A 7,039-nucleotide genomic window follows, 5' to 3' on the forward strand; every position below is an offset into this window, starting at 1 on the left:
AAGGCAGGAGGGTAAAAGGAGGTGTATTCAACTTTGCCTTTCCCATCATGGCATGAAGGAGTTTTTCAGGCTTCTTTGGGATCGTGTTGGCCAACAGAAGGGTCTATTTAGCCAACTGGGATGCTTAGAATTTTATTTTTGGTTTCCATTCTCCCCTTTCCGGCCAAGATTTGCCAGAAGCAACATCAATGGCCAAACTTTTATTTTGTTGTGTATTGTTGCCGCAGTGGTGTGGCTACCTGGCCTGCATCCATCCTCTCCCTTGCTGGGACCCCCATAGCCAAGACACTTAGATCCAAAAGACTCATAGTCAATGTAAGCATTCTAGGCCAGGCAGGAGTGGACGTGTGCAGGCATTCATCAAACCTTTAAAATCTTCTAAGTAGTGTTAGAGCCAAAAAGTCAAAAGGCAAGTTTACAGAACCGATTTATCTATAAATTTTATGCATTGAGCTACTGCAGTCTTGGTCTTAGTTACAGACTTGTAGCAATTAGCTGTGCAGAACATAAGCATTTTGTTAAAACCATTTAAACTAGGGAGTTTAGAGACTTTTGTTGTATTGCAATGCTTTTTGCAGTCTTTTTAGTAATTTGTTCTAAGATGGCTAATAAAAAATAATAAGATCTCCCCAGGCACAAAAACTATGCGTAATTGTATCTATCTGTCTTCATAAATCTCATAACAGGGAGTACTATACTCAGGAAGCTTTGTTACTTGATATCCTCTGGGCAATTTTCTTTTAACTCTATAGGAAGCAGGAAATTCTTTATGGTTGGGGTAGACAGAAAGGGGCCACATAATGACCCAGGAGGAAAAGTCTCTCATTTTGTCAGCTGTTTAGGCATCTGAATACCCGCCCTTGATGTGGAGGGTCTGCACTAATTCTATCCCTCAGAATCCATACTTACAATCCCACATGTCCACTGCTTCCGCAGTAATCCCTGGGCCTAGAGGAAAGGTGCTTATATTTCCCCTAGAGGTAAGTTTCAGCAGTGGGACATTAGCAATGAAAGTAGATTCAGCCCAGTGGGATTCTAAATAAGTTTTAAATTTTGGAGCTTTCAGGTACAGAGAGAAAGGGAGTATTTGTTGCTTTACCCAATTTTGTAAGCTATAAATAGCTCAAAAAGAAAAAGGGGTTTTTCGTGGGTTTCCCGCCTGCCAGCGTTGAACCATAATCACGGTGGACACGATGGAGTTGCCCAGGTTGCGCATCAATGCCGGAATGCTAGCTCAGTTCATCGACAAGCCTGTCTGCTTTGTAGGGAGGCTGGAAAAGATTCATCCCACTGGAAAAATTTTTATTCTTTCAGATGGAGAAGGAAAAAATGGAACCATCGAATTGATGGAACCCTTTGATGAAGAAATCTCCAGAATTATGGAAGTGGTTGGAAGAGTAACCGCCAAGGCCACCATCACGTGTACATCCTATGTCCAGTTTAAAGAAGATAACCATCCTTTTGATCTTGGACTTCACAATGAAGCTGTGAAAATTATTCATGAGTTTCCTCAGTTTTATCCTTTAGGGATTGTGCAACATGATTGATCTTGATGGAGTTTCAAATGAGCTATATTAAAGACTATTAAAGGAAGCCCCTCTTGTTTGAGGGAGAGATTTCTGTGCTTTCTGATATTTAATTTGCTCTTTTTAAGGTATTCCAATCTAGAGTTTTTGATGGAACTGATATATTGACGGTTCTCACCTAAGCCCTTTTATAAAGAATTGCTACTCCAATATATGGTCAGATTAGATGCAAGAATAAAGCAGTTGTCTGAGTTTAGGTTTCTATTTTATTAATAAAAACTGAAATGATAAAAAAAAAAAGAACAGAAAAGAAAAGAAAAAGGGGTTTTTTTTTTTGTCTGTTTTTTCAACTGTGGAAAACAAAACAAAAGGACATAAGCCCTGCCTGGCTCTGATAATGACAGGAAAGGGAAACTGACAAATAAGAAGTAAACATTTAAATTGTGTAGTATTAAGGCACAGAACAATGATTTTAATTTGGATAGAGGACTGTTGCCAGGCTGGAGTGCAGTGGCGCAATCTCGGCTCACTGCAATCTCTGCCTCCCGGGTTCAAGTGATTGTCCTGCCTCAGCCACCTGAGTAGATAGGATTACAGGTGCGTGCCACCACACCTGGTTACTTTTTGTATTTTTAGTAGAGATGGCATTTCACATGTTGGCCAGGATGGTCTTGATCTCCTGACCTCATGATCTGCCTGCCTTGGCCTCCCAAAGTGTTGGGATTACAGGTGTGAGCCACCGCACCTGGCCGAGGAAAAATTATTAAATTAGTATTTATGCTTTTGAATATAGGTCTTGTCCAGTGTGATTAAAAAATTTTTTAGCCAAATTAAATTTAAAAGTTTAATTGAGCAATGAATGATTCACGGATCAGGCAACCTCATGAGCCAGAATAGGCTCTGAGACTCCAGCACAGTCACGTGGTGGAAGAAGATTTGTGGACAGAAAAAGGAAGGTGATGCACAGAAAATACAAGTGAGGTAGAGAAAAAGCTGGGTTGGTTACAGGTTGGCATTTGCCTTATTTGAACAGTTGAACAGTTGGCTACATCTGATTGGCCAAAACTCGGTGATTGGCACAAGTGTAGGCTACAGTCTATATCTCCATTTGTTCACAATATACAGAGAAATCTTTAGGCCAAACTTAAAATATGTAAGGAGGCAGCTTTAGGCTAAACTTGATCTTACAAGTGTAGCATGAAAGCAGTTTATTTTGGCTGTTATCATCTCTCAGTTCTGAGGATGAGGTTTTGGTTAACTTAAGTTTGCTGCCAGATAACAGCACTGACATTTAAGATTTACTAGGAGTCAGTGCTCCTTTGAGATGGGATAGGAGTACCCAGGAGTCAAACCCCTTCAACTTAACAGCACAAGAGCTAGTTAACATATTTGATAAAGACCCTACTTAATGAGAATGGAGGGAGTCTCTCAACTGATGTCTAACCGTCAGGCTGGAGGTGATGATACTAAAGTTTATCTTAATTGGAAGCTATAGAAAGATTCTATAACCTTGGGGTGATTAATTTTTATAGTTCTGATAAGCCTCCAGCAATAAATCTAAGTCAGAGGCTTAAGTTAGGATTTGATTTTTGAGACTGTTTGTCAAAATATGTTAAAAGACTCAAAACATTTTGTTGAAACAGAACCACAGGTCATTATAAAATAATAGTTATTCACTTAACCAGAGTGATAATAAAAAGACTTTATTTTTATTGTTATTATTTTTGAGATAGTCTTACTCTGTTGCCCAGGGTGGAGTGCAGTGGCCTGATATTGGCTCACTGCAACATCTGCCTCCCTGGTTCAAGTGATCCTCCTGCCTCAACCTCCTGAGTAGGTGGGTTTACAGGTGCAAGCCACCATGCCTGGCTTATTTTTGTATTTTTAGTAGAGATGGGGTTTCACTATGTTTCCCAGGCTGGTCTCAAACTCCTGGCCCCAAGTGATCCACACATCTCGACCTCCCAAAGTGCTGGAATTACAGGCATGAGCCACCATGCTGGCCAAAAGACTTTAAAAGCTGTATAGGAAGTTATATAGATGTAAAAACCTTAACTCTTTTAATGTTTAGTTTTTAAAAGTGATTTTTAAGAAACCTAATAAAAACAACATAGGAATTATCTTAAAATTTTTGTTTCTTAGGCTAGTTGCCAAAAAGGAGGAAAAATAACTCTTCTACAGTGATTGTTTTGAGAGAAGAGAGACACACCCTCTCATATTGTTTTATACTTAGAAAAAGAAAGAAAAGCAAAATTAAAGGCAGGTAGCCCGGTGCCTGGGAACCAGACCTGAAACCAAGGAACCAGACCCAAAACCAGGCCTGGTAGTTGAAGATCAACCACTGACCTAACCGGTTATGTTATCTATAGATTCCAGACATTGTATGGAAAGGCATTGTAAAAATCCCTGTCCTGTTCTGTTTCGTTCTGATTACCCGTGCATGCAGCACCCCCAGACACATACCCTCTGCTTGCTCAAATCGATTACGACCCTCTCACATGGACTCCCTTAGAGTTGTGAGCCCTTAAAAGGGACAGGAATTGCTCACTCGGGGAGCTTGGCTCTTGAGACAGAAGTCTTGCCAATCCTCCTGGCCGAGTAAACCGCTTCCTTCTTTAACTTGGTGTCTGAGGAGTTTTGTCTGCAGCTCGTCCTGCTACAGTTTTTCCTTATGGGAAGCCCATTTGGATAACCTGAATGTCAGACTTGCTAAAAAGATAAATTAATCAGACACACAGAAAGAGTGTGTCCTGGATTGAGTGACCACCATATTATAGAGGCCTTGAGGAGGGACATATGTGACTCTTAGCTACAGCATGGGAAGTTGTCTGGTTATGTTGACCACTTTAGACATACCTTGGGGTTCAGAAAACAATACCCCAGAGTGATAATTATGAACCCAGAAAATCTGAGACAGGTCTCAGTTAATTTAGAAAGTTTATTTTGCCAAGGTTGAGGACCTGCCCATGACGCAGCCTCAGGAATTCCTGATATGTGCCCAAGGTGGTCGGGGCACAGCTTGGTTTTATACATTTTAGGGAAACATGAGACATCAATCAACATAAGTAAGAAGTAAGAAGTTGCCTGGAAAGGCAACTTGAAGCAAAGGCAGGAAGACTGGAAGTTGGGAGGGAGCTTCCAGGTCACAGACTGGTGAGACATAAATGGTTGCATTCTTTTGAGTTTCTGATTAGCCTTTCCAAAAGAGGCAGTCAGATATGCATCTATGTCAGTGAGCAGAGGGATGACTTTGAACAGAATGGGAGGCAGGTTTGCCCTAAGCAGTTTCCAGCTTGAGTTTGCCTTAATGATTGTGTGGGGCCATGGTATCTTCCTTTCACGTAACCAAAGGAGCAGCCTCAGAAGTGAAAGTTTCTGTTTGGCCTTCTCCTGCCCTCCTGTTTCTCAGTGCCATTTTCCCTTTAGGCTGGCTATAAAAACTAGAATCTCTCTTCCCCAAGGTGAGTCCCAGAAACCAGAGCCCCTTTTTCTCAAATCCAGCCATAAAACTTAAAAATATTTCTCTAATTTTTCTCCACTTTTCTCTGGCCATGAAGAAATTCTCTGAACTTCCTTGTTGGACTATAGGTTATAAGACTCCTGCACCCAGAAGGAAGGAGATGCATACTCAGGGAGGTGAAGAAGAATCTAGACAGACAGGCCTTGCTCCTTTCCCCACACCGTCTACTAGCATTCAATTACATCTTTAGTTTTTTACATGGCTGTTCATACTTTGTTGAACCTAAGCATAAAAATGAACGATTTTCCCTGTATCTTGGGTCTTTACTCTGAAAATTCTCACATATATATACTAAACAAATCTATATGCTTTCTTTTCAACCAATCTGTCTTTTGTGAGTTGATTTTTTTCAGCAAACCTTTGGAGGGCTCCTAGCCCCTAAATATGTTAGAAAAAGCCAAGAGTACAGAATTAACTTATACTGGAGGAAAATATGGCCTTCTTTTTTAATTATTATTTTTTAATTTTTAATTTTTTTGAGACAGGATCTTGCTCCACCACCTAGAGTACAGTGGCGTGATCTTGGCTCACTGCATTCTTGACCTCACGGGCTCAAGCAATCCTCCCACCTCAGCCTCTTGAGTAGCTAGGACTACAGGCATGTGTCACCAGGCCTGGCTAATCTTTTAAAAATTTTTCTGTAGAGATACAGTGTCACTATGTTGCCTTTGCTGGCCTTGAACTCCTGGGCTAAAGCATTCCTCCTGCCTCGGCCTCCCAGAGTGGCTGGGTTTACAGATGTGAACCACTATGCCCAAAATATTGCCTTCTTTAAAAACTTTCAGGATAAAACATTTTATATCAGGCCATAAAAACAGATTTAGAACTGGAAGAAAAAGAAAAAAAAAAGTCACAGAAGTCAACAAAATTTGAAGGAGAGCATCCCAGGCCTTTCCAAAGGAATAAAAAGCTGAAAGCAGCAGAGTACGGCAGAAGTTGAACTTCTGAGATATCAATCTGAGAAATTTTTAAAAAGAAGCAGATTAGGGAAATGGAGCAAGATGGCCAAATAGAAGCATCCAAAGACTGTCTCTCTCACAATCCCCTCAGGAACAACAAATTGAACAACTATCCACACAAGAACACCTTCATAAGAACCAAAAATCAGGTGAGTAATTATAGTACCTGGTTTTAACACCATATTAAAGAAAGAAGCACTTAAGAGGGTAGGAAAAACAGCCTTGAATCACCTACATCACCCTTACTTCATCCCCTGGCAGTGCATAGAGAGACTCTGTGCACTTGGAAGAGAGAGAGCACAGTGAGTGTCGGGGGCTTTGCATTGGAACTCAGTGCTGCCCTGTCATAGTGGAAAGCAACATGGGGCATAATTCAGCTGGCACCCACAAAGGGAGCATTTAGACTAGCCCTAGCCACAGGCAAATCATCCATCCTAGTGTTGGGAACCTGAGTTCTGGCAAACCCTGCCATTATGAGCTAAAATGCTCTGGGGTCCTAAATAAATATGAAAGGCAGTTTAGGTCACAGGACCTCAATTTCCAGGCAAGGCTTGGGCTATGCTGGCTTCAGGTCTGACCCAGCATTGTCCCAGTGGTGGTGACCACAGGGGTGCTTGTGTCAACCCTCCCCCAGCTCTAAGCAGTCAGCTGAGAGAGACTTCATTTGTTTGGGGGAAAGTAAGGGAAGAGAGGAAAATCTCTGCCTACTAATCCAGAGAACTCTCCTGGATCTTACCCAGGTGTTGTGCGGGGCTCAGAGCTAATGGACTTAGGAGACACACAACCCAGTTAGATACCTGTTGGGGCAGCCAATGGAGTGTTTGCATCACCGCTCCCCCACCCCAGGCAGTGCAGCTCGCAGCTCCAACAGGGACTCCTTCCCATTGCTTGAGGAGAGAAGAAGGGAGAGTATAGAGGACTTTGTCTTGTAACTTGGATATAGCTCAGCCACAGTAGAATAGGGCAACAGGCAGAGTCCTGAAGCCTGCATTCCAGTCCCTAGCTCCCAGACAATATTTCTAAACACATCCTGG

The 7,039-nt window shown here is 41.8% G+C and overlaps 1 pseudogene; it reads left to right on the forward strand.

Moving 5' to 3' along the window:
* The first annotated feature begins 1,193 nt into the window (after nucleotides 1–1,193).
* LOC105513151 lies at nucleotides 1,194–1,547 on the forward strand (annotated as a pseudogene).
* The last annotated feature ends 5,492 nt before the right edge of the window (nucleotides 1,548–7,039 follow it).

This window comes from Colobus angolensis, unplaced genomic scaffold (genome assembly GCF_000951035.1).
Source record: "Colobus angolensis palliatus isolate OR3802 unplaced genomic scaffold, Cang.pa_1.0 Scaffold224, whole genome shotgun sequence".
In the NCBI taxonomy this organism is placed as follows: domain Eukaryota; kingdom Metazoa; phylum Chordata; class Mammalia; order Primates; family Cercopithecidae; genus Colobus; species Colobus angolensis.